General features: G+C 34.4%; 1 pseudogene; it reads right to left on the bottom strand.

The window, feature by feature from the left end:
* Window positions 1–7,282: 7,282 nt before the first annotated feature.
* On the bottom strand, window positions 7,283–8,429 carry LOC111719583 (annotated as a pseudogene).
* Window positions 8,430–24,553: the final 16,124 nt, after the last annotated feature.

Here is a 24,553-nt window from a genome sequence, read left to right as displayed (position 1 = left end):
ACTTTCCCAGTTCTGCCCTGCAGGCCTGAGTTACTTCCAGGTGGGGAACTCTTTCCCAGAGCACTCCAGTACCTCACTGCTTTTTGCAGCCCGCTAGCAAGACAGCTACCAGTCCAAACACCTCTCACTGCTCTGCAGAGGAAGCTGGTAACCTCCTGGCCTTGGAGGCAGACCCTACAGGCTTTAACAAAATGAGTAAGAAAATCAAAAGGACGATTGATAGTTTCTATTCAGAAAGAGAACAGCTTTTCAACCCTGAAGAGACTAATAGCAGACAGTCTCCAGACAATTGTTGGTCCCCAATACAAACGGCTCTCCTTGAAGAGACTATTAAAAACCTTAAAGGAGAACTAGAAGAAAAATGGGGAAAGGAAAGAGAAGGTATGCAAGAGAGTACAGAAAAGACATATAACTCACTAAAAGAAAAATTTGATAAAGTGGAAAAAGAAAACAACTCCCTGAAATGTGAATTGGAAAAGATAAAAAAAACTCCCAAGAAGTGCAGGGAAACAGAATTTGTGAATTGGATAAAGAAAATAATACACTAAAAAAAAAAAAAATTAGTGAAATGGAAAAAAATTCCATAGAGCAAAATGACTCATTTAAAAACTCAATCAGACATATACAAAAAGAAGTAAAAATAGCTAATGAAGAAAATAACACACTAAAAATCAGAACTGAACAAATAGAAATGACTGACTCATTGAGACAGGGAGAATCAGTCAAGCAAAATCAAATAAATATTTTTGTGTAAAAACTAATCTGACTTTTAGTGTCTAAATGGAACCAGGGCTCAAGGACCCATCCCATACACTTGCAGGGACACCATCAACAGAACACTAAAAAAATTATTGGCAAATTTTTATATAAATAATGTTTTTTTTTTATTTTCAATATTATGCAAATATAGTTTTCAGCATTCACCATTGCAAAACCCCATGTTCCAAATTTTCTCTCTCCCTCCCCCACCATCACCCTAGCAAGCATTCCAATATATGTTAAACATGTGCAATTTTTCTATACATATTTCCACATTTATCATGCTACACAAGAAAAATCAAATCAAAAAGGAAAAATGAGAAAGAAAACAAAAGATAAGAAAACAACAACAAAAAAGGTGAAAATACTATGTTGTGATTCACATTCAGTCCCCATATTCCTCTTTCTGCATGCAGATGGCTCTCTTCATCATAAGTCTATTGGAACTGGTCTGAATCACCTTATTGTTGAAACAAGCCACATCCATCAAAATTGATCTTTGCATAAACTTGTTACTGTTACTTGTAACAAGTGAACACTTGTTACAGTGTTCTTTTGATTTTACCCCCTTCACTTAGCATCAGTTCATATAAGTCTCTTTAGAACAATAATATTCCATTACATTCATGTACCATAACTTATTCAGCCATTCTTTAACTGATGGGCATCCACTCAGTGTCCTGTTTCTTGACACTACAAAAAGAGCTGCAACAAACATTTCTGCACATGTGTATCCTTTTTCCCTTTTTTATGATCTCTTTGGGATACAGGCCCAGTAGAGACACTGGGCATAGTTACAAATTGCTCTATGGAAAGGTTGGATCAGTCCAAAAATCCACCAACAATGTATTGGTGTCCCAGAACAAACGTATATGTTACTTGCAAGGGTGAATCTAGGCATCAAAGAAAGTAAATGGGCATTCAGCAAAAGGGAATAATTCAGTTTATTCTTTCAAGAGGCTAGAGGTGAACAGGTTATTTGACAAGCAAACTGACCTTAAAATGAGAAAAAAAAGTAATAAATTAAATATTTGTTTTCCTATGACTAGGGATAGACAGTATCAATAATGTGTGATGGGGAAGATTTTGTTTATTGCTTGATTTTTTTGTTTGTTTGTTTTTATTTTTGCTAAGCAGTTGGGGTTAAGGGACTTGCCCCATGGATTAGTTTTTGTTCTGAGACTGACACAAATTCATGGATTCATTTTAACTCAGCAGTAAGGATCTATAAGTAGATAACTCAGAAATGAAAGATTTCACACATACGAACTGGTCTTGGAAAAGGGGACCTAAAGCTAGACCATCTGTAGAGCCCTAACAGAGTAAACAAATCACCTGCACAGAAAAGAATCATGTGCACTGAAGAGTAACTCTTTTTACTAATATCATGATGAAGGTAGCCTCTGTGAATTTTCAGGATTCTTTTATGCTTGTTAACGTCCCTGACTCTACAAAATGAATTCCTTAATAGAGCAAAGAATTTAATAAGCAAAATGATGGTTTATTATAAGTTTTGATCTCTAAAGTTCCTGGCAAATCTGACTCTATAGGACTGTAATGGGCTGGAGATGACCTTGTTCTGAAGTTTGTCAGATTAGATTAAACCTCTCCTATGCTATACCCTATATAGGTAGGGGATACAGTAGATAGAATGTCAGGCTTTGAATCAAAAATACCTTAATTCAAATCTGGCCTCAGACACTAGCTGTGTGACCCTGGGCAAATTAATTTACTCTGTTGTCTCAGTTTCCTCACCTATAAAATGAGCTGGAGAAGGAAATGGTAAACCATTCCAGTGTCTTTGCCAAGAAAACTCCAAACAGAATCTGAAGATTTGGACATGACTGAAAGTGACTGAGCTGAGGTCCCTTTTGGAGAGAATGAAAGTCAAATTCCAATTTTCCTAAAAGAAACCCTGAACAAGAATTTGAGACCAAGAAATTTAATGAGAGATAATATCCAAAACCATAATGCAGTTGCAGACTGGATCCTAAACTGACAAATCAGTTTATATAACTAGAAATGTTTGATTTAAACAGTCATTAGTTATCCTCCATGCATTCCTCCTAGAATATGTTCTCTCCTTACCTTTCAGAATCCTTAGCTTTCTTCAACATTCAGCTCAAGTACCACCTCTCCTTTTCATCATTAGTAGTTAGTGCCTGATTACTCCTCCAAATACCTCCTACTTCCTTACTTCTGTACATATAGTATTTCTTTAATATAATGTAAGTTCTGAAAGAACAGTTTTGATTTTACATATGCAACACTTAACATAGTACCTTGCCCATGAAAGGCATATGATAAAGGTTGAATTGAACTGAAAAGGGAAAAAAATGCTTTTGCCCCTTATATAAGGCAGGCTGTCACCGAACACTATTTCTATTAAGTGATTGCTAATTGACTCAATATTTTTGTTAGTAGCTTAATCAAGTTATTCTTCTTTTTCCTTATATCTGTAAGGGAGAAAACAGTTCCAAAACTGGATGCCATGTCTCAGTGCAATGAAAAAGCCTGTCTCCCAAATTAGATTGAGGCTAGATTTCTATAAACTTTGAGAGAAAACAAACAAACAAACAAATAAGGCGTATACAGATATAGCTAGTTGTGTGCAAAGCTAAAAGATGAATAATGTTATACAAAATGGGAAAATCTGAATAGCTGAATGGAGGAATTGCAGGAACATTTGGGGGGAAAGGTTATGTTTTAACAATTACAGTAAGATGAACAGGGATTTTCCAATGCCTCCAGATAGAAAATAATAATTGCTCAGATAGTATAATACTTCAGGAAGAAAAATGGATATTTAATGAAATAAAAGAACTTTAGGCATTCCTGATGAAAAAACTGGAGTCCAATAAAAAATTTAATATTCAAATCTAAGACCCAAAAGAAGCATAAAAAAAAGATAAGCAGGAAAGAGAAATCGTAAATTATTTCATAAGATTAAATTATTTATATTCATATGTGTAAAAAGAATATATGTAACTTCTAAGTACTTTATTATTACATAAACTGAAGGCATGGGTGTATATCAGTTATGTTGGAATGATTCAAATAAAAGAATGGAGGGCTGATAAAGAGGGATGCACTGAGAGAAGGGGGAAGGGAGAGAGAGAATGGAGGAAATTGTCTCATAAAAGAGGCACACAAGAAAGAGCTTTTACTTTATATGGGGGAGAATACTTCAACTTCATTCTCATCTGAACTGATTGAAAGAAAAAAGAATATATATATAGATACATATACACACAGAGAGATGCAAACATACACACAAAGTGTATATAGAAATCCAACTTACCCCATAAGAAAGTATGAGGATAAGGAGAAAGTTTGGGGTGGGGGATGGGGAGGAGGAGATATGTTGGAGAAGGGCAGAGTAAGGGAGGCATTAATCAGCAGCATAAAACATTTGAGGAGAGACATAAAAATAAGAGAGAGAAGGTTAATAGAAGAAAATAGGATGGAGGGAAATATACTTACCAATATCAATTGAATGTAACTAGTATAAACTAACCTATAAAACAGAAACAGTGTAGATTAGAAACCAGAATCCAACAACATGTTATTTGTAGTGTTCTCATTTGGTTTTCTGAAGATCTTGGAACCTGCCTTCTTTTCAATTCAGTAATCACCACAAGAATAGCCAGGTGTTAAAGTCCAAAGTCCAAATTCTTTATTGCCTCCTTGCCTGGGGCCCAGCTAACTTTCTTGAGGCCTTCAGGAGTCTTGGTTTCTGTGGAGAAGCTAAGAAGGATAGGCCTGCCACCGTGATGGTGTAAGATGGAGTGAATGAATCTGGCTCTCTCCTTGGCTCCAAAAGCTTGAGCTCCCACCTCCAGTCCCCTGTCCTCTCCTAGTCTCCGACTCTGGCTGAGTTTGTCTCACTTTATATGGTCTACACTGAATATAAACCAGTCATATCACTAGGAAACCATTATTTGTTGTAAGATTAACTCAATCATACTGAACTTGGAGAACTATTAATCACCATGCTAAATTAGATAATCATTGTCTCATCAATCCTACTGACTTGGCACCTTGTAGGAATCCTGGTTTCAGAGTTCTGACCCATAACAGTTATTTATGAGAAACATATTTGAAACAGAAAGACTTACGGAGCTAGAACAAAATCTATAATGCTTCAGCTAAAATAAAAAAAGACAGGGCTAACAATCATGATCTTGGTCAAAGAAAAGGCAAAACCAGGCCTAATTAAAAGAGATGATCAGGGAAACTATATCTTGTTTAAAAAAAAAAAGGTATCATAAACAATTAAATAATATCATTGTCAAACATTTATACAAAATGGAATGGCACCCAAATTGTTTTTTTTTTTTTTTTTTTTTTTTTTTTTTTTATAGATTTTTATTTACAAGTTATATGCACAGGTAATTTTACAGCATTGACAATTGCCAAACCTTTTGTTCCAATTTTTCCCCTCCTTCCCCCATCCCCTCCCCTGGATGGCAGGTTGACCAATACATGTTAAGTATGTTAAAGCATATATGTCCTAACAGTTATTTTGCTGTACAAAAAGAATTGGAGTTTGAAATCAAAAATTCAGGTGGACAAGAATAGAGGGATTGGGAATTCTATGTAATGTTCATAATCATCTCCCAGAGTTTTCACTGGGTATAGCTGGTTCAGTTCATTACTGCTCCATTGGAACTGATTTGGTTCATCTCATTACTAAAGATGGCCAGGTCCATCAGAATTGATCATCATTGTATAGTAGCATCAATAGTATTGCTGTTGAAGTATGTCATGATCTTCTGGTACTGCTCATTTCACTCAGCATCAGTTCATGTAAGTCTCTCCAGACCTTTCTGAAATCCTCCTGATGGTCATTTCTTACCGAATAATAATATGCCATAATATTCATATGCCACAATTTATTCAGCCATTCTCCAGTTGAGGGGCCTCCCCTCAGTTTCCAGTTTCTGGCCTCTACAAAGAGACTTGCCACAAACATTTGTGCACATACAGGTTCCTTTCCCTTCTTTAAGATTTCTTTGGGATATAAGCCCAGTAGTAACACTGCTGGATCAAAGGGTATGCAGTTTGATAACTTTTTGAGCATAGTTCCAAATTGCTCTGCAGAATGGCTGGATGTATTCACAATCCCATCAACAATGTATTAGTGTCCCTGTTTTCTCACATCCCCTCCAACATTCTGCATTATCTTTCCCTGTCATTCTAGCCAATCTGACAGGTGTGTAGTAGTATTTCAGAGTTGTCTTAATTTGCATTTCTCTGATTAATAACAACTTGAAGCATCTTTTCATATAACTAGAAATAGTTTCAATTTCTTCATCTGAGTATTGTCTGTTCATATCCTTTGACCATTTATCAATTGGAGAATGGCTTGATTTCTTATAAATTAGAGTCAATTCTCTATATATTTTGGAAATGAGGCCTTTATCAGAGCCTTTGACTATAAAAATGTTTTCCCAATTTATTGCTTCCCTTCTAATCTTGTCTGCATTAGTTTTGTTTGTATAAAAACTTTTCAATTTGATATCAAAATTTTCTATTTTGTGATCAATAATGATCTCTAGTTCTTCTTTGGTCATAAATTCCTTCCTCTTCCACAGGTCTGAGAGGTAAACTATCCTATGCTCTTCCAATTTATTTATAATCTCATTCTTTATGCCTAGGTCATGAACCCATTTTGACCTTATCTTGGTATATGGTATTAAGTGTGGCTCAATGCCTAGTTTTTGCCATACTAATTTCCAATTTTCCCAGAAATTTTTGTCAAATACTGAGTTCTTATCCAAAAAACTGGGGTCTTTGGATTTGTCAAAGACTAGATTATTAAAGTTATTGGCTCTTTTGTCCTTTGAACCTAACTTATTCCATTGATCAACTAGTCTATTTCTTAGTCAATACTAAATGGTTTTGGTAACTGCTGTTTTATAATATAATTTTAGATCTGGTACAGCTAGGCCACCTTCATTTGATTTTTTTTTCATTAATTCCTTGAAATTCTTGACCTTTTGTTTTTTCCATATGAACTTTGTAGTAGACATTTTAGTAGAATCTCGGGGGTTCTCTAAGTATGCCATTATATCATCAGCAAAGAGTGATAATTTGGTTTCCTCATTGCCTACTCTAATTCCTTTAATCTCTTTCTCAACTCTTATTGCCAAAGCTAGCATTTCTAATACAATATTGAATAGTAATGGTGATAGTGGGCAACCTTGTTTTACTCCTGATCTTATTAGGAATGGTTGCAGTTTGTCCCCATTACATATAATGCTTACTGATTGTTTCATCCAAATTCTTAAAGAAAAAATAAAGTACAGGAGGGAATTTTTTTTAAAGGGGGTTTATTTTGTTGTCATTTTCCAAATATATGAAAAATTAGAAAATAACTTCCAATTCAACTCCCTTTAACCTCTTCAATATTTTTCCAACACAAATTATCCTTTCTTCACCCCCAGTCCTCCAAAACAACAAACAAATATTAACCAATTTTGGCATGTCCATTCACATCTAAAGAAAAAATTAGAGAAAATTAAACAGGATTCAAATGGTATCCCTGCTGTCCACTCATCTCTGAGGCACTAATTGCCCTAACACAGATAAATCTTTCTACAAAGGGGTCTGTTTTTGGCTGCCATTTTAGATCTTCTTCTGCCTTCTTTTTAGATTTTTCCTCTTGTATTGGATTGTAGTTTCTCTCTGAGGGTAATTAATAAAATCACTAACTTCATGGTCACCACCTTTATATTTCTGTGAATTTTGCTTATTTGCTGGAGAGAAATAGATGGTAGGGAAGACTATTAGTAAATATATCTAAAAAAAAGGCACATGACTGGCCATAGTAGCCATCTTTGCTGTACTTTTCTTCCAACTCTTTGTACTTGGACTCCAGGTTTTTATAGTGATTACAGCAGTGGACAAAACATTCTATCGGAATATCTTTATCAGTAGTCACAATTTAATCAAATTCTCAGCTACTACTGCCTGCCTGAGTTCCATTACTATTCCCTGGGATAGGCTCACATTTTAAGTATCTTTTTAGGTTGCCATCAGAGGAATTCTCAGGAATCACTTAAGGACCTTCCCTATATGGGAGAACTTATCTTGCATGACATAATTTTTTTTTTTAATAGCAACAACAGGTTAATGTTTTTTAATAGCAACAACAGGTATCTCTTCAAAAAGTTCTTTCTAAGTCAAAATCAGAAAGTTCATGACTAAAAATTTTGCTACCAGCAACAGTCAAGTTGAGTTTCTGTGGAGCTTCCAGGCATTTCTGTGCCACTTTTGTTATTCTGTTTCCCCAGTAATTGGATCCTTTAGTATTCATCTCAGAGTCCATATTATCATAAGCCATAAGTAGACCCTTGCCTTGGACAAGTGTTTGTTGCTTCTATCATGGAGCAGACAACAAAAATATTCCTCTGGATACATTTTTGACCATCAGGATTATATTTTTTCATGAGATCATCAACACTGATGTATGCAAAATGGTAGTTCTCCCTCATTTATAAATGTTTTGGGGAACTCTTGAGTGAGAGTCATTGAATAAACTTGAAGAAATCTTCCACAAAAGTAGCTTTTTCACTAATAAACTTCTCAAAATCTTTTACACTTATGAGAGAAACTGAGGCAGGTCCTACTTGCTGCTTCTGATTCTTCATCATTTCTAACTCCATATTTATTTCAGATATTTGAGTTGACAATACAGAAGGATTATACAATCTCTTAGCTATTCATGGCACCATCAAAAAATTAATTGTGAATTAAGGCATTAAAATGTCATAAACATAGAAAAGCAAAAAACACTGAATGCACTTATTTTGAACCACAATGCCATAAAAATTACTTTCAATGAAAGGCCTTGAATGCATAAATTAATTGGAACTAAATAATCTAAACTTTAAAATGAATGTCAAAGAACAAATTATAGAAAAAATCAATAATTTTATTAAAAATGACAGCAATGAGATAATATGACAAAACTTGTGGAATGCAGCCAGAGCAATACTTGGGGGAACATTTATATCTCTTATTGCTTATAATAATAAAAAAGAGAAATGGACATGTAACTAGAAATGTAAAAAAAGAATAAAATTTGAATTTCCCAATTAAACATCAAAATTAAAACCTTGAAAAATCAAAGATGAGGACCAGAACCAAGTTGGTAGAGAGGACGGGATATTGCCTTAGTTCTCCCCAGTTTTCCTCAAAAACAATTCTAAAATAAGCCTTTAAACTGTTTTAGAGTAACAGAACCCAGAAAAAGATGGAGTGAAACAATTTTCCAGCTTGAAATAATTTGGAAGCATTTCAGGAAAGTTCTGTCTCACTTGGATAATAGAGAAGTATGATCCAGCAGGAGAGCACAGTACAGATCACCAGATTGTTTTTTTTCATCTTCTCATGTTTTTCCCCTTTTGATTTGACTTTTCTGGCTCAACATGGAAAATATGGAAATATGTTTAAAATAATTGCACATGCTTAATCTATATCAGTTTGTGTGCTCCTAGGGTAGGGTAGGAGAAAGGGAGAAAAAAGAGAAAAGTTTGTATCATAGCATTTTGCAAAGGTGAATGTTGAAAATTATCTTTGCATGTATTGGGGAAAATAATATTTTTTTAAAAAGAAAAGAAAAAATGCAAAGGAAGGTGGGCTAGCCATACCAGACCTAAAACTATATTATAAAGTATCAGTTATTAAAACCATTTGGTACTGGCTAAGAAATAGAGTGATGGATCAATGAACATGTTAAGCACACAAGACATGGTAGTCAATGACTATAGTAATCCATTATTTGATAAACCCAAAGACTTTTCCTTCTGGGATAAGTACTCACTATTTGACAAAAATTTGACAAAAACTGGAAAATAGTATTATAAAAACTAATCATAGACCAACATCTCACACCCTATGCTAAGAGAAGGCCAAAATGGGTTCATGATTTAGATATAAAAATGATACTATAAGCAAATTAGGACAGCAAGGGATAGTTACCCTCATATCTTTGGAGAAAGGAGAAATTTATGACCAAACAATAGAGACTATTATAAAATGCAAAATGGATAATTTTGATTACATTAAATTAAAGAATTTTTGTGCACAAGAAAAATCAATATAGCCAAGATTAGAAGGGAAACAGAAAGCTGAGAAACAATTTTTACAGTCAGTATTTCTGACAAAGGCCTTATGTCTCAAATATATAGAGAACAAAGTCAAATTTGTAAGTATACAAGTCATTTCCCAAATGATAAATGATCAAAAGATATGAACAGGCAATTTTCAGATGAAGAAATTAAAGCTATCAAGATAGTCACATGAAAAAACACTCCAAATCACTATTGATTAAAGAAATACAAATTAAAACAACTCTGAGGTACTACCTCACACCCATGAGATGTTAAAATTTGTATCCCAAGGGATCTTGGGTCTGTGTCCCAAAGAAATCCTAAAAGAGGAAAGAGGACCTACATATGAAAAATATTTGTAACAGCTCTTTTTATAATGACAAAGAATTGTAAATTGGAATGTTCAATAATTGGGGAATGGCTAAATAAGTGTTTATATATATTATATAAGATATATGAAAATAATGGAATACTTGATTTCAGAAAAGCCTGGAAAGACTTACCTGAACTGATGCTGAGTAAAGTTAATAGAATCCCGAGAATATAATACATATTAACAGCAAATTTATATGATGATCAATTATGATAGACAGTTTACTATTCAAAGCATACTATTTTCACTTTTTTATTTTTTTGTCTTTGTTTTTTTTTTCTTTTTTTTTGTTTTGTTTTTTTCTTTCATAACATGACTAATATGGAAATATATTTAAGATGATTGTGTATGTATATTCTATATCATATTGCTTGCTGTCTTACTTGGGTGGGAGGAGGAAATGAAGGAAGGGAGAAAAAACTGGAACTCAGAATCTTACAAAACTGAATGGTGAAAATTATCTTTACATGTAACTGGAAAAATAAAATACTACTAAGTAAAAAAAAAATCAAAGATGAAATTAATAAAATTGAAAGTAAGGAAACTATTATACTAATAAATAAAATTAGGAATTTAATGATTTAATTAAAAAATAGATAAACCATTGGTTAATTTGATTTTTTTAAAAAAAGATGAAATTATCGGTCTCAAAAATGAAAAAGATAAATAAATCATGCACCAATGAAGATGAAATTAAAGCATTTGATTAAAACCATTTTGCCCAATTGCATGTCAATAAAACTGGTAATCTACGTGAAATGGGTGAATGTTTTCAAAAATGTAAATTGCCTAGATTAACAGAAGAGAAAATGGAATACTTAAATAACTATTTTAGAAAAAGAAATTGAACAAAGCATAATTGAGTTTTCTAAGAAAAAATTTCCCAAACCAGAGGAATTTGCAAGTGAATCTACCAAACTTTTAAAAAAACAATGAATTCTGAAACTACATAAACCATTTTAAAAATAAGTAAAGAAAGAATTCTATTAAATTTCTTCTATAACATAAATGATTTTGATCCTTAAACCAAGAAAGTAAAAACAGAGAAAGAAAACTACAGGAAAAAAAATACACATTAATACGGATGCAAAAAATTTAAAACATTGGAGATAATATTACAGTAATATGTTAATAAACACTTTATGATATGACCATGTAAGATTTATATAAGAAACACAGGTCAGTTCAATATTAGGAAAATTATAAGAATAATTGACCAGATCAAAAACAAAACCCACAAAAATTATATGATTATATCAATAGATGCAGTAAAAACTTTGACAAAATGAAAAAATTAAAGACATTAATGGAATCTTTATTAAAATGATTAATAGTTCTATGTCAATCTAAGATATTAAATCATGAATGACTATTCTTTGAGTTTCAACCCATTCTGAATACATTTAATTTTATGATTTCCTAGCCTATTTCTCTCAATCTTTTTCACAATTATGACATGACTTTATCAAATACTTCATTCCAATCCATATAAACCATATTCCCTTTTTTTCCTAGTAGTTAATAAGTCTATCCCCCAAAAGAAATGATTTTTTCTGACATGACATTTTTGAGGGGGAAAAAAACAGTGTTTTTTTCTTTTGTGTGTGCGTGTGTGTGTGTGTGTGTGTGTGTGTGTGTGTGAAAGCCACTTCCTTTTCTAAAAATTCTCTAATTAGATGTTATCTAATTCTCTGTAATAATATTCTAAAATTTTGATAGTTATAAGATCTAGTTGTTTACAAAACTCGATTTTCAGTTTAAAATTCTTTTGATTAGATATATAAATGTCCTGGAAAATATTTTTGGTTTTCTTTAAATCATATGTTTTGTCTACAAGTCTATCTTATTATTTCTTGAGCACAGAGCTCCTGTCCAATTGTTCTTTGTATTTCCCCCTGGTGCCTAGCATAGCATTTTTTATATAGTAGAAGCCCAGTAAAAGTTTTTTGAATGGATGAAAGAATAAGAAGCCATGAATAAAGGATGTTGATTTCAATTATGTGTGAAAACGTTTCAGTAAGAATGCCTATTCAGATAAGGACTTCAATTCAAACAGCCCAGCCAGTTCAAGTCTTCTACTCTAGTGCCTAATTGGGCACCCAATCATCAAACACTGTCAGGACACTCCAAGGGAGTGACAGGGCTAGGAATATAATATAACTCATTCTCCTTCCTTGCAGAGGAAAAAGACAGAGGAACTGAGAGGAGATAAACAGAAGAGAAGGAACAAGGAAAGGCTTCTGGAGAACACAATAGGCTAGTCAGAAATTCCAGACCATTTCTGGCAGCAATTTTACATTATTGATAGATTCTCCCGCAGTGTTAATAGTGAAAGATCTGAGTCTTCACTTCACTCAGGTTGAACCTTAACTATTCTTGTGTGTTGTCTATGGGAGTGGAGGAAGTAAGGGAAAATAATCTAGTAACCAGGTGATTCTCTGTCCACGTGCTAAACTGGTCTCATTCAGCTCACATGCATTCACACAGGCACATGTGTACACAAGGAAGAATTTGTTGTAGTGCTGGGCACCCCATATGCACTTAGCAAAACTTGTTTGGTTTCTACATACATATATTGAGTCAGGAGGGACACGTGACCGTCACCACTGTCGTTATCAACAAAAACACATATTAAATATTAACATATTACATATTCAACATTCATGGGCAGAAAACCATGTAAGCACTCATTTACCAAGGTCTGTGGGAGAAGTGTGTCTAATGCAAAGTTTCTTAAACTGTAGGTTGCATCTCCATATGCATAACTGAATGTAGAGATTGAAAAATCTACCCATTTTATAAATTACTTAGTTTTACTGGGCTATGTTACCTTATCTGTGAAATAATGAAGTTGGGGTAATTGAGTTTCTAAATCCTATGAATCCTTTTCTGTCTTGTTCAGATGAAAATGATCTCTTCCTCCTCATATTTCTCTCTTTCTCTTTTTTTGCTGAGGCAATTGGGATTAAGTGACTTGCCTAAAGTCACACAGCTAGGATGTATTAAGTGTCTGAATCTCAGGTCCTCCTGATTTCAAGGCTGGTACTCTATCCACTGTGCCACCTAGCTGCCCCTCCTCCTCATATGTCTCATAGAAATTTACCTTGAATCATTCCTCTGTTCTTATGGCTACTATAAAATAGAAAAATATATTTCTCAGCATTGATGGATATCTACTCTAAGATCTAGCCTACTTCTATTCAAGGGAGATTATATCTGTAGACTATAGACTATAATTCTAAAGGAGAATTAATGTAAGAGTAAACATAGGAGTAAGAGGTAAAAGATTTGTTAATGATGAAATGGAGATTCTAAAGGATGTGATAGAAAAGGGGAACCAAAAAGGTTAGAGACTGAAGAGTGACTAGGAAAGAGATCACTGGGAACTGGGGAGGGAGGGAGTGTTTATAAATTAAAAATTATGTTTTTCTCCAGATATTCAAAGGAATCTGAATTCATCTAGCAACATGTTATTTTGTTCTTCTTGTTCATTCATTTTCAGTCATGTTTTACTCTTTGTGAACTCATTTGGAATTTTCTTACCAAAGATACTGGAATGGTTTGCCACTTCCTTTAGTTTATTTTGCAGATAGGAAAACTGAGGCAAACAGGATTGAGTAACTTGTAAAAGGTTGCACAGCTAGTATCTGAGGTCATATTTGAACTCATGAAGATCAGTCTTCCTTCCTGACTCCTGATCTAGCACAGTATCCATTGTTTTCCCCACCCTGCTTTCCATATCATTTTCCTCATCTCTTAAAACACACACACACACACACACACACACACACACACAAGACAGCTAGATGCCACAGTGAATAAGAGCACCAGTCCTGAAGTCAGGAGGACCTGAGTTGAAATCTGGTCTCAGACACTTAACACTTCCTAGTTGTGTGACCCTGGGCAAGTCCTTAATCCCAATTGCCTTAGCAAAACACACACACACACACACACACACACACACACACACACACACACTTCTGTGACTTCCTAGTACAATGGGTGAAAGGGTAGCAGTAGGAAAAGACTGGAGGCAACTAGGTGACATAATGGATAGGGAACAACTTGGAAGTCAGGAAGAACAGAGCAGCCTGTGAAGTTGGCAAATCACTTAACCTCTTTAAATCTTAGTTTCCCCTTCTATAAAATAGGAATAAAAATATCAGCTATCTTACAGATTTGTTATTTATTTAAAGTGCAATGATAATATGTAAAGGATTTTGCAAACTTTAAAGCACTATCTAGATGTTAGCTATTACTATTTTAGTGCCTAGAAGTATGTACCTAGATATCAAGGATTAAGGAATTAAAATGATGGGATGGGATTTAAAGGTCTATTAGGGGAATATCCAGTTGTCAAAGATTCTTTCCAGATTTAAGAGTCTCAAAGTAATAGTTAGACAGATGATTGGCTATATGATCTCTCTGTAGTGGAGCCATGATGGGATGAGGAATGTAAAAGGATGATGGTAGCCTCCAAAAATCTAAACCCCCTCCAGTAATTTGCTGTTTTGTCTGAATTCACAAAATTCTTTCTGACACAATAACTCGGTGAGGTAGGTCTTGCACGAATTCTCATTTCCATTTCACAGATCAGGAAACAAACAGAGTCAGAATGGTTGAGTGATTTACCCAATTCCAGAGAGAGCCAGAATCAAACCTGTCTTCTCATTGTAGGTCCAATAAATTTTCTGTTACAACCAACTGCTTTAAAACAATTCAAAACACCCATTGTAATAGGCTTTACTTCCTAGGATGCATTGAGAAAACACCTTAGGATTCTAATTTGGGTTTCTCCATTAGACCAGGAATCTCATATGATTCATTACTGTGGTGTTGCACATTAACTGATATTTGGAGAAAATGTTTTTTCTCATTTGACTGCTTTTCTTACTCACTTTCCAACCTAGGTTTCTTGAAATTGTATATACAGACATCAAATGTGTGTTCAACTCCTTTGAAGACCAAAATAAATACATAAATTGTAGAGGAAAAGAACCAAATAACAGAAAAAGAAAGAAAGAAAGAAAGAAAATGCCCTATAAATTATATGATATTTAGTTACTGTCTTGGAGCTCTGAATTTCCTTTTCAGCTGACCACCCAAAATCAACCTGATGAGACTTAAGAAAATGATCCAGCATGTGGCTCTAATCTGGAATTTTGTCCTTCCTGTTTTGAAATTTTGATCTGAACTAGGAAAAAATGTGGGTCATGAATAATGTGTATCAAGCATGGTAAATTGTCAGCCCATATTTAATTGTGTGCTTTCTTTTATGAAAGTTTTGTTCTTGTTGTTTTACCCCAAGTAAAAACTGATTGCCTCTGATTTTCAACAGCTGCAGTTCTGAAGGTGTGGTTAAAGTGGTCAAAGACATATGAATTAAGTTTCGTTTATTGATAGCAAATGGAAAATTGTCCAACCACTTTTTGCACACTTTACCACATCCTTCAGTCAGTTTTTGCAGGCTTGTTACTAAAGAAGACTGCTGCTGTTGATGGTACAACAACTTGCTATAAACCCTATACAACACATGACTGAGCTAATAGTACTGGGTCCTTGCTTCTTTATACTTAATATAAGAGTTTACAATTCTGATATTTTAAGTTAAATCAACAAGTTGAAAGCCATCCTCAGAGACCATTAACTAGCTGTTTACTTCTCAGATCTGCCCTTTTTCTGAAACCTCTACTTTTAATTGGTAGCAGTCATGAGAATATCATGCATGACTCTAAGATTTTCTTGACTAAAACTGTATGTTGTATATAATCCCATTAATTTGATTTAATGTGGAGAATAATGTGGTCATATCTATGTTAAAGAAAATTATTTTAGTAGTAGTATGTAGGATTAACTGTAATATAAAGTAAAAGACTTGAGGCATACTGACCAATTAGGAGGCTATCATAATAATCTAGAAGAGAGATAAAGGCCTGAATTAAGATGGTAGCTGTATTTTCCTCAGGAAAGGGGTTGGATATGAAAGGTTTTATAAAGGTAAAAATGGCAAAATCTGGCAACTGATTGGATATATAAGTTGTGGAACAGTAAAGAATAAATGTAAAGAATGAAATAATGGATCTGGGAGATTGGAAGAATATTGTTGCCTTCAAGAAGAACAGAATATTTCACAGAGGGGTGAGTGTGGAGGGAAAGATAAGTTTAGTTTTGCACATAATGAGTTTGAAATGTCTGGAACATTAATTTGACTTGTTTTAATAGGCATTTTATGATCCAAGACTGAAGCTTTGGGAGAAGGCTTGGACTGGATATAGATCTATGAGTTATTTAATATAGAGATGGTAATTGAAAGCTTGTCACCTGAGACAATAAAAATTGACCAAATTATGATAATGAATGAATTAATGATGTTGGTGGTAGTACTGGTACTACTTCAATTTATCCAACAATGGTATCTAATTCATCCCAGATAAAAGTGTGGAACACCTCCTTAATTCCTGCCTCCAGAAGGAGGAGTCAACCTTTGGGAGATCATATATATAGAAGCTCTTAGTGCTTCAGGTTAGTTAGTTTGGACATTGCCAAGAGTCGGAGAGGAGCACTCTGGGAGATTGAGAGCCAAGAGCACTCTGGGAGGAAGCCCACAAGCCCACTCTTGGAAGTGGAGTCAGATTCATTCCAACTTTCACCTTGGTGCTAGCTGGAAGCAGAAAAAAGCAGAGGCAGAAGCAAGGGACAATCTGCAAGAGCTCTTGGAACCAAGCAGAGAGATAGGCCTCTAAGCTAACCGGGTTATATTGGAGACAATAAAAGATCTGAACTTTTAACAGCTGGCTGCATTTGGAGTGATTATTACTTGTAATTGAAACTAAGGGTGCCTCCAGAAAACCTCCCCGAGAAACCTGCTCTCCCCCAGAGAGAACCATTATATTATATTAAAGAAGAGAACAGCACAACATAGCTAGTAAGTATGAAATAAATGTCTGAGCCCAGATTTCAACTCAGGACCTCCTTACTTCAGGACCAGAGTTCTATCCACTGTGCCATTTAGCTGCCCTTTCACTTGACATATTTTTAAGTTTAGTCTGTATCCTAAAATTTCCTCCATCATTTAAGTCAATCAATAAAACAATAAATCAAACCCTAATTTGTAGTTTGCCAATTATTATTTCATGACTCCAGCTAGACGCTTCCATCCCATGTCCTCAGTTTGTTTGTTTTTTTCCCCACTGTGATGCTCTGGTGTAAAGGTTTCCCCCAATTGATAAATGGTCGAAGGATGAACAGGCAATTTTCAGATACAAAACTTGAAGCCATCTATAGTTATATGAATTAATAATTTCAATCACTCTTCATTAGAAGAATGCAAATTAAAATAACTCCAAGGTGCCACCCATGAGATTGACAAAGACGACAGGAAGACAATGATAAATGTTGAAAGAGATGTGGAAAAACTGGGACTCTAATGCATTGTTGGTGGAGTTATGAACTGATCCAGCCATTCTAGAGAGAACAGTTTGGAACTATGCTCAAAGGGCTTATAAAACTGTGCATAACCTTTGATCCAGCAGTGTCACTATTAGGTCTATATCCTGAAGAGATCACAAAAAAGGAAAAAGAACCCACATGTGCAAAAATATTTGTAGCAGCTCTTTTTGTAGTGGCAAGGAATTGGAAGTTGAGATATCCATCAATGAGTATAATAGAAACTGTTGTTCTGTAAGAAAAGATGAGCAGGTGATTTCATAAAAGCCTGGAAAGACTTACAGAAACTGATGCTGATTGAAATGAGTGAACCAAGATACAATAACAACAAGATTGAGTGATAATCAACAAATGAAGACTTAGCTCTTCTCAGCAATTCCAATAGACTTGGAATGGAATGTATCATTTGCATCCAGAGAAAGAATTATAGACTATTATACTGAATGCAGATTGAAGCATACCATTTTCACCTTTTTTTCCCTTATGATTTTTTCTTTTGTTCTGATTTTTCTTTTATAACATAACTAATATGGAAATATATTTAAAATTATTATACTTGAGTAACCTATATTAAATTTTTTGCTGTCTTGGGGACGTGGGAGATAAGGGAAGGAGAGAGAAAAAATTTGGAACTCAAAATCTTACAGAAATGAATGTTGAAAACTATCTTTACATGTAATTAGGAAAAAAATAAAATACTACTAAGTGAAAAAAAAAGCATAAGGTCTCACTTGTGACACATACTATGTAACTTTGGACAAGTTTAACCTTTCAGTCCTCCAGGTAACTCTAAAACTACTAGTTTCAATGAAAGTACCAACTTGCATAGGTGGAGTTTGCTTACCTGAAATTTCCCTATGCCAATGAAATTGCAAATTCAATACCTACTTCGTATTTTTGTCACTCTGTGAATCTTCCTTATTTATGTAACCCCTACACTGATTTACTTGATCACATGATTTCTAAGCTAACTGAGAAGAGAGTCACCTCCATTCCCACTGTTCTATTGTTGCTTCTCCCTGAAACAGGGTGGATGAGAATGTTCCATAAGAGAAGAATAAAAGGACTCCTTGTGTAACAAGGGTGGGCCCTGCTGAGATAAGATTACATAAATGTGAAGTGTACCCAGTCAGGATTTTGTTAAGACTATCTCTAGCCGCATTCCACAGCATAGGAGTGGAACTGGATGGTAGAGAGCTGTCAAGATTGAGGTTTAGCAACAGATGAGTAATGAAAGAGCATGAGACAAAAGGTTTAAAGGTAGAATAGACTTTGTATTTGCAATTTTTGAGGCTGAGAAGGAAGAAAATAAGACTAGAGACATATGATGGGCCCAAAGAACAAGAAAAGGTGGAGGCCTGCAGGGGCCAGTTGAAGACATATTTTAGGGATTTGGTGGAGATTTAGTCTTAAAGGAGTAAAGTTTAGAGGTTTAGAGACAAAGATGGAATGTTATGGTGAGGGAGGAATTTTAGAGTCTAAGATGAAGGAGAAAGCATAGTTTTAGATGATTGTGAGAGTAATAAAAGTAATAATAACTAACATTCATATGGCACCTTTAAATTTGCAAAGCTTACTAGCCTTATCTCATCTGTTTTGATTCTCATTAGCAAACCATTTGACAGTTCTCGAAAGGGGATAATAATAGGATATACCTCCTAAGGTCATCAAATAAGATAACATTTGTTAAGAACTGAGCACAGTGCCTGGCACATAATAAGTGAATTATTAATATTGTTTTCCTCCTCAAGTACTTTAAGAGCTGTCAGATAAAGAGAGATTGGATTTGTTCTGCCTGGCCTGAGAAGACAGAACTAAAGATTATAAGTGAGGCAACTCTAGGCTAAATGCAAGGAAAAAACTTTCTAATAATTAGAAGGATTCAAAAGTGTAATAGGCTATTTAGGAAATAATGCATCCCTCCTCAATGGAGAATCTTCAAGCAAAGAGTGATCATCACTTGATTGAATACATTGAAGAGCAGATTCTTGCTCAAGGAGAGGTTAGACTAGAGGCTTCTGAGGTCCATTCCAAATCATATATTCTGTGAGTGTCACCTATGATGGACTGGGCTCTTCTTATGAATGTGGTGATTCAAGATAATGGCAATAGACTTGGGATGGAAAATGCTATCCACATCCAGAGAGAGAAGTATGGAGACTGAATGTGGATTGAAGCATAGTATTTTCATCTTTTTTTTTGTGTGCTTGCTTTTTCTTTCCCATGGTTTTCCCCTTTTGGTCTGACTTTTCTTGTACTACATGACAAATTTGGAAATATGTTTAAAAAGATTGCATATATTTAACCTATATCAGATTGCTTGTTTTATTGGAGAGAGGGGAAGGTAAGGGAGGGAGGGAAAAAAAATTGGAATATATAGTCTTAGGAAAATGAATGTTGAAAACTATTTTTACAATAATAGGAAAAGATAATGATAAATATTGGAGGGGCTGTGGGAAAACTGGTTGTTGGTAAAGTTTTTAACTGATTCACCATTCTGGAGAGCAATATAGAACTATGCCCAAGAGTTCTCAAACTGTGTATATCCTTTGATCCAACAGTGTCTCTATTGGATCTGTTTCCAAAGAAATAATAAAAAAGGGAAAAGGATCCACATGTAGCAAAATGTTTTGTAGTGGCAAGGAATTAGAAACTGAGTGGATACCCATCAGCTGAAGAAAGACTGAATAAATTATAGTATATGGATATTATATAATATAATTGTTCTATAAGAAGCAATCAGCAAGATCATTTCAGAGAGACCTGGAGAGATTTATATGAAGTGATGCCAAGTGAATAAACAGAAGCAAGAGAACATTGTACACAGCAACAACAAGATTATGTGATGATCAACTCTGATGACTTGGCTTTTTTCAAAATAAGGAGATTCAAGGCAATTCCAATAGCTCTTAGTGGAAGCATGCAGAAAGGACTATGAAAATTGTAGATCACAACATAGTATTTTCACCTTTTTTGTTATTGCTTGTTTTTTGTTTTCTTTCTTTCTTTCCCTTTTTGATCTGATTTTTCTTCTATCACATGATAAGTGTGAAAATATATGTAGAAGACTTGAATATGTTTAACATATTGGATTACTTGCTGTCGAGGCAGGGGAGGGAGAGAGAAAAAATTTGGAACACAAGATTTTGCAAAGGTGAATATTGAAAACTATATGTATATATTTTGAAGATAAAAAGCTAAAAAAAATACCTTATGTTGATAGAAAAGAAAAAGAAAATTATCTTTATATGTATCTGGAAAAATAAATTATTGAGAAAAAATATTCTGTGATTATGTGATTAAAAAAAAATCCGTAATTACTGGATATTTCGTTTATGCAAAATAACTTAGTTTCTTACTAAGAGGACCATCCATAATAGATAACTTCTGCAATGTTTTGTTATTTTTGACATTCATATAGTTCTATAGAATACCTTTTGTAATTTTAGTGCTTTAGTATTCAGTTATTTCCCTTGTTCCACACCTGCCCACCTCTCCCGCCCTCCATTTCCCTCTCTCTCTCTTCTGTCTCTTCCTGTTTCTCTGCCTCTCCCTTCCCCTTCTGTCTTCCCTCCTCTCTGTGTGTGTTTGTTCTGTCTGTCTGTCTCTGTCTCTCTCTCTCTTTCTTTCTTTTTCTCTTTCTCTCTCTCTTATACACATTCACACCTCTCTGACCATAACTGTAGAAATGTGCAGTTATGATAATAAGATTTCAAATTAGGGAAGAGAGGATGGTACTTTAGGTTAAATTAATACTCAGAATCCCTCTCTGAAATATCATAATGCTAAAAAAAAAAAAAAAGGATCTTTTCCTTTTTTTGTATTTATGATACTTTTGTGTAATATAAATTTAAACTAAATAGAATATAAAATGAAAATATAAAATAAACATTAATATAAACTGAAAACTTAGTTTATATATAAGATATATACACAGATATGTAACATACAAAAACTGAAATATAATATACAATACAAACTGAAAATCCACAGTATAAGCTAAGTGACAATCTTTAATTATGAATGCCACAAGAAATGTCTCCTACATACAAAGAACTAGAGTTCCTCTCCCCTCCAAACTCTCACCTCCAAGTAGGTACATAAATTATTCCACTTGGTTGCCCTTCCATCATCTCAAATTCAACATGTCTGAAATTAAATTATCATCTTTCTGTTCTGCTCCAAAATGGGTTCTCCTTCCCCACTATTTCATTTCTTTCCTTTGTATTGCCATCTCTCTAGCTTTATGAGCAAATAGCATGTTAGCAGGGAAAGAATATTGACTCTTTAATTAAAGAACATAGATTCAAACTCCTCCTCTGAATCCTGTTATTTGTGTAACCCTAAGCTGGTGTCACTTAATTTCCTTATCTGCAGAATGAGGGTTTGGGATTCCAGTTTTGAAGTTCTACCTAATTCTATAGAGGTAATATAGTCAACAGGGAGTTTTAACTTGGGATCTATGGATTTAAAATTTTATTTGATAACTATTTAACAAATTGTTTTTCTTTGTAATCCTTTGTATTTTATTTCATGCATTTTTTTTAAAGGATTGTGAGAAGGGATCCATAAGCTTCATTAGACTGCCAAAGGAGTTCATGGTCCAAAAAAGGTTAACAATACTTAATCTAGTTTAATTTTCTCTCTTTACAGATGAGGAAACTGAAATTGAATTTAAATAACTTTGCCAGGACCATACAGATACAGAGACACAGGTGGAACAGTATTATAGGAATCTTAGAATCATCTTTGACTCTTCTCTTACTTTATTCCATTATATCCACACTTTTTCCTTTAAAAATTTTCTTGAAACATGTCATTCTCCAATTCATAAATAGTCAAAGGATATGAACTGACAATTTTCAGATAAAGAAATTAAAACCATTTCTAGTTATATGAAAAAAAAAACTCTAAATCACTATTGATCAGAGAAATGCAAATTAAGACAACTCTGAGATACCACTACACACCTCTCAGAATAGCTAAGATGACAGGAAAAGATAATGATGAACGTTAGAGGGAATGTGGGAAGACTGGGACACTAATGCATTGTTGATGGAGTTGCGAACTGATCCAACCATTCTAGAGAGCAATGTGGAATTATGCCCAACGAGCTAGCAAACCATGGATTCCCATATCTAGCAGTGTCTCTAATCGCCCTGTATCCCAAAGAGATCATAAAAAGAAGGAAAGGACTCAGATGTGCAAAAATGTTTGTGGTAGCCCTTTTTGTAATGGCAAGAAACTTTGATCCTCCAGCACATGTGTAACATCTCTATACACATCTTCAAGCCTATATAGTCAAAGAGTGTACACATTCTTGTGCTGACAGAAGAAGGTAGGATGAGGAATTTTAAAAGCATTAACTTTGAACAGGAGGATGGAAAGTAGAGCAGATGGTCCCCAGTTGGCAGAGCATATCATCCTCCCTCTCCCTTTGTCTGGGCTAGACTATAAGAGCTGGGCGGTTTATTTCTTATGGCAGGGATTCTACCTATCATACATGACTCTTACGACAGGGATAGATATTATGGACCATACCTAGGTAAGGGGGCAGGTCAATTCTCTGAGAGCCTCCACAGCTGTGAATCACAAACTTGAAGGAGTTGCAAAGCAGCCTTTGCAGATGTTCCTTGTGGACTGGGAATAAAATAAATTAGAGGCAAGAGGGAAGAAGAGAGAGGTCAGAGAATGCAACTGCCTCTCAGTTTCCTTGTATCATCATCATCCTCTCACATGAAGAGATCCATTCTACAGGTCTGAGTTAGACCTCCAGGAGCCACTGGCAGGTGGCTGCATTTTCCTGCATTGCATCTATGGGAATCCTAAGAGAGAGCAGATTATTAGGCAATAATGCAGTCTGGAGTTTTTTGCATGAAGAAAAATCTCTGGACAAATGTCCTTAGCAACTTCCAACAGAGCTGTGGGGTATAGGGAAGAAGAGACTGACTCTAATGGGTCTTGACTTACATGTTACTGATGGGTTGATCACATGGGTTTAAGATACAGTGGCCCATGGATAGTATTCATTTTTATTTATTTATAAATTTTTTACTTAAAAGTTCTATAATGATATATCTGCATGAACTTCAATAGGAGCATGGTAGGAATAGGGAAAAGGGGAAGAATTTCCTTAAATAGAGAGCTGAGTCATAGATAATCCACACCAAAACCTACATTAGAAAGAGAAACAAGGCACCACCCTTGTGCCAGGGTCTCACCTCTCTAGCTCTATTCCCATCCCATCTTTAACTATGTCTTGTCTAATAAGTTCTTTTTAAAAAATTTTTATTAATATGTTTTATTTTTACATTAGTAAAATTTATAGATGCTCCCTCTTTGGAAGAAGTGTCTTGTAAAAAGCAAAACAATTAAGTAGAACTAATAATAGTAACCTTATCTAAAAGTACATATAATATTCCAACCTCCCCCATGTCTATTTTTTAAATTAACTGAAATCTATTTTCTTTCCTTCTCACTTCCCACTCTATTAGAAAAGAAAAACAAATTTCTTGCAAAAAATATGCATGCATACTCAACCAAAACAATTTCCCTTCATGGCTATATACAAAAATATGTATGTCTCACTCTGCAACTTAAATCCATATGCTCTCAGCAATGGTTGAAATGTTTTTATATCAGTTGTCTGGAATCAAGAATGATCATTTATTGATAATGCTTCTTACGGCTTTCAAAGTTGTTTGTTTTTACACTGTTGTCATTATTATATATATCGTTCTTCTGGTTCTGCTAATTTCATTTTTTATTAGTTTATAAAAGACCTCAAAATTGTTCATTTTATAATATTGTAATACACGATAAATTGTTCTATTTCTGCTCACTTTGCTAGTAAATC

Source organism: Sarcophilus harrisii, chromosome 1, assembly GCF_902635505.1.
Source record: "Sarcophilus harrisii chromosome 1, mSarHar1.11, whole genome shotgun sequence".
Classification (NCBI taxonomy): domain Eukaryota; kingdom Metazoa; phylum Chordata; class Mammalia; order Dasyuromorphia; family Dasyuridae; genus Sarcophilus; species Sarcophilus harrisii.
Note: the sequence above shows the minus strand (reverse complement) of the source record. Positions and strands in the feature narration are given on the sequence as shown.